Genomic DNA, 4,447 nt, shown 5'->3' on the forward strand with positions numbered 1-4,447 from the left:
AACTGGGGCGCAAATTTTAAGTTTCACCTAGGGCGCATGAAACCCGTGCACCGGCCCTGCTCCTAGTTCTCTCACCCTCTCATGCCCAATATCCCTATCTCCCTCTAGTACCTGTCCCTCCCGCAGCCTTCCTGATCTTATCTGCCTCTCCTGCGGTTAAACCAACTTCTCAGGGCCCCTAGAATACCCCTGTTTCTATGCCCTGGCCCCTCTGCTACCTGCCCCTGGGATCTTCTCCCAGCCCTGTGAAAGGGGAAGCAACACATCCCTCCACACCTCTCGTATTCCCCTTCGTGGTTGTCCACCTCGTCACCCCACTTGTCGTCCGCCTTGAAGTCCGTCTCGCTTTCCGTCTCGCTGTCCACCTCACTGTCCGCCTCGCTGTCCGCCTCGCTGTCCACCTCGCTGTCCGCCTCGCTGTCCGCCTCGCTGTCCGCCTCGCTGTCCGCCTCGCTGTTCGTCTCGCTGTCCGCCTCGCTGTCCGCTCGCTGTCCCCCTCGCTGTCCCGCCTCGCTGTCCGCCTCACTGTCTGCCTCGCTGTCAGCCTCGCTGTCCGTCTCGCTGTCTGCCTCATAGCCCGTCTCGTAGCCCGCCTCGTTGCCCGCCTTGTAGCCCGCCTCGTAGCCCGCCTCGTTGTCCGCCTCATTGTCCGCCTCGTCGTCTGCCTCGTCGTCTGACTCGTCGTCCGCCTCGTCGTCCCGCATCATCGTCCTCTAGGACAAAGGGCACCACCTTTGTGCGTCCGCTGACCTGCAGGAGACATGAAGTGTTTGTAACCAGGGACAGTGATACTCTGTATCGCAAGAGTTCCTGTGCCACTTATACCCCCTCCCCAATACCCAATTATACCGCCCTCCACAGGGCCAGTACCTGTTATACCCACCTCCCCTGGCCCAGTACCCAGTTATACACCCTCCCCAGGCCCCAGTACCCGTGTACCCACCTCACCAGGCCCAGTACCCAGTTATACACCCCTCCAAGGTCCAGTACCCGTTATACCCTACCACACCCCTACCCAGGCCCAGTACCCGTTATACCCACCTCACCAGGCCCAGTACTCAGTTATACACCCCTCCCCAGGCCCAGTACCCGTAATACCCACCTCACTAGGCCCAGTACCCATTATATACCCCCTCCCCAGAACTCCGTTATATCTCTCCCCAGGGTCCTTTACACACACCATCCCCAGGCCAGTACAGTTGTACCCACCTCACCAGGCCCAGTACCCAGTTATACACCCCTCCCAAGGCCCAGTACCCGTTATACCCTACACCCCTACCCAGGCCCAGCACCCGTTATACCCACCTCACCAGGCCCAGTACTCAGTTATACACCCCTCCCCAGGCCCAGTACCCGTAATACCCACCTCACTAGGCCCAGTACCCATTATACACCCCTCCCCAGAACTCCGTTATATGTCTCTCCCCAGGGTCCTTTACACACACCCTCCCAGACGCAGGACCCCCAACGGTGGAGGTGTAATGCCACATGGGTAGTGGAAGGTTTCTCAGAGAAGGTGTCCATGTGTCACAGCTGTTTCATCACCTTGGATGAGAAGTCTCCCTACTCTCTGCCTTTCCTATCTCTTTCCTGTCAGTCTCTCTCTCCACCTTTAATCTTATCTCTTTTATTTATCTCTGTCCTTCCTTATTTTTGTTTCTATGGTTTTCTCCACCCCCCCCATGTAATAGGGGCACAAACCTCAGATTTGGGGAACGCTCCCATCCCATGAGACCCGAGGAAACAGGGACCCACTAACCTTCATTAAAACATCTCCAGCAGGTTCTGTATTATTACACTGTAAAGTGTTGCAGACTTTTCCATAAATAGTGTCCTGTACAACAGCTAATAGCACAGTGTGTGCGACAGATTCACAGCTCCGCCATTCCATTTACCTCTAAAGCGCTTTTTCTAGCATCTTCCTCGTCGCTGTCCTCCTCCTCCCATGCCTGTGATACAGAGGATAGTAATGTGATCACATGTATTCCTCACTCCTATACATGTCCTGGTGCTGTATGGGGGGTTTGACGGTTAAGCCAATTGTCCACAGAAGAAAGGGGGGGGAGGGGGGAAGGAGGGGGCTTTGAAGATGTGCTGCTCAGGGGTTTGGTGCTCTTGCGTCGGGCAAAGTGATGTCTTGAGGTGTACGGGAGGGGAGGTGAACGGGAGGGGCAGCGAACGGGAGGGGCGGCGAACGGGAGGGGGGTTGAGGCGGCGAACGGGAGGGGGGGGTGAGGCGGCAAATGGGAGGGGGTTGAGTGAACGGGAGGGGGGTTGAGGCGGCGAACGGGAGGGGGGGTGAAGCGGTGAACGGGAGGGGGGGTGAGGCGGTGAACGGGAGGGGGGGTGAGGCGGTGAACGGGAGGGGGGGTGAGGCGGTGAACGGGAGGGGGGGTGAGGCGGTGAACGGGAGGGGGGGTGAGGCGGTGAATGGGAGGGGGGGTGAGGCGGTGAATGGGAGGGGGGGTGAGGCGGTGAACGGGAGGGGGGGTGAGGCGGTGAACGGAAGGGATGTTGAAGGGGAGGCGGGGTGAGGCGGTGAACGGGAGGTGTGTCCGCGGTAGGGTTGACGGGGAGGGGTGGTGATGCGTGTGTGGTGGCAGGGTAGATGACCGAGTGCGTCTGCAGTTCCGAGAGGGCGTGCGTCGTGTGAGTAACAGAGGTTGGTGTGTGGGAGGCGCGGTGAAGGTGAGCTGGGTCGACATTAGGGTGTGCGGGCCATAGAGGGTGGTGGAATGGCATTGCTGAGGTGAGCGGAGGTGTGGGTAAGCGGTGAACGTGAGGGGTGCTGGCAGACTACAGAGGAGTGCGTGCGGTACCGAGAGGGCGTGCGTCGTGTGAGTACCAGAGGTTGTGGGGTGGCAGGCACGTTGAATGTGAGATGTTCCAGGATCCACAGTAAGGTGTGGGGGACAGAGAGGGTGCCGGCGTAGCATTGGGGATGTGGGACAGAGGAGTGTGTGCGGTCCAGAGATGGTGTGCGTGTTCGCAAGTGGTGAGGGAGGGAGTGAAGACGCGCTGATCGTGAGGTGTTTGGCCACGTTAGAGAGTACGGTGTGTGGTCCCGAGCGGCATACAAATTGGGTTGAGGTGGTGGTGAGGCGGTGAACAGAGGTGTCCGAAGAGGCGTGCTACCGTGCGGTGTTGGGTGCCGGGGGTGAGTGTTGCGTGAGGGTGGGGTGCAAAAGCATAAAATGGCATATAGTTTGTTTCTAAGAAGACACTGTACCTGAGTATTCGGCAGGGGATGAGCAGTGGGGTTATTTTATTTTCTGATGTGACAGCAGGCAGTGAGGCGTCAAAATGGCTCCCAAAGCTCAGTGAATCTTGGGAGAGTGTGGCAGTGGTGTAGGTGTGGTGAGCGAAGGCAGCAGGCCAATGAGAGGTGTTCGGGGGCGGGGGTGCCAATGGACCAATCAGATTGGCCCGAGGCTGAGTGACGGACCAACGGACCAATCTGATTGCCCATAAGCACTGCTAACATAAAACGTTTAAAAAAAAAAAAAAATATATATATATATATATATATATATATATATATATATATATATATTGTAGTGTGTGTCTGTGCTTCTACAAGAGTATCAATCGGTGTATATTTTAGTGGGTATATGTGTGAATATAACTGATTGTGCGTTTGTATCTCACTCTCGCGCGCTCTTGCTCTATCACACACACACACACACACACACACACACACACACACACACACACACACACACACACACACACACACACACACACACACACACACACACACACACACACACACACACACACACACACACACACACACACACCTTTTTTAGGACTCTAGCACTGTAGCACTGAGAGTCTTAGCAAACACATAGAGATACAGCGAGACATGAAGGGACACAAGATACACTCAAAAGGAACATGAAAAATGTGTGCGGCAGATTCACAGCTCCGCCATTCCCATTTACCTGTGAAGCGCTGTTTCTTGCTTCTTCCTCGTCGCTGTCCTCCTCCTTCCATGCCTGTGATACAGAGGATAGTAATGTGATCACATGTATTCCTCCCTCCTATACAGTACATGTCCTGGTGCTGTATGGGGGGTTTGACGGTTAAGCCAATTGTCCACAGCACTCAAACAGTAATAATTTTCACAACCCAACGTTGCTTCTCAATGTTAGCAACGCTTCGGAGTAATAGACTCCTGCAAGGCCCGTTCCCCGACAGGGGGGGATAGCCGGGACAGGTGTCCCGGTCCAGGTGTCTGTGGGAGGGCCCGGCCGGTGCTGCAAGCTGGGCCTAACCTCTAGCCTGGCCGGCTGCCAGTCCTCTCGTGGCCGGGTCCCGGATATCCCTCTGCTGCAGGCCTCTTCTTTCTGTCCCACACCAAGCTTCCAATGCCGGCGCACCTCTCTGATGTCAGCGTGCCGGAAGTAAGCTTGGCCCAGTTTCTCGTGTGCGCCAGCGTTAAAAG

At 56.2% G+C, this 4,447-nt stretch overlaps 1 long non-coding RNA gene across 1 annotated transcript; it reads right to left on the bottom strand.

The window, feature by feature from the left end:
• Positions 1 to 511: 511 nt before the first annotated feature.
• Positions 512 to 4,169, bottom strand: LOC142476713 (uncharacterized). Its single transcript, XR_012791930.1, has 3 exons — positions 3,945 to 4,169; positions 1,896 to 1,949; positions 512 to 750 (listed from the first exon to the last, which is right to left on the bottom strand). It is a non-coding gene; the product is annotated as an uncharacterized LOC142476713 (long non-coding RNA).
• Between the last annotated feature and the right edge of the window lie 278 nt (positions 4,170 to 4,447).

Source organism: Ascaphus truei, unplaced genomic scaffold (genome assembly GCF_040206685.1).
Source record: "Ascaphus truei isolate aAscTru1 unplaced genomic scaffold, aAscTru1.hap1 HAP1_SCAFFOLD_1652, whole genome shotgun sequence".
In the NCBI taxonomy this organism is placed as follows: domain Eukaryota; kingdom Metazoa; phylum Chordata; class Amphibia; order Anura; family Ascaphidae; genus Ascaphus; species Ascaphus truei.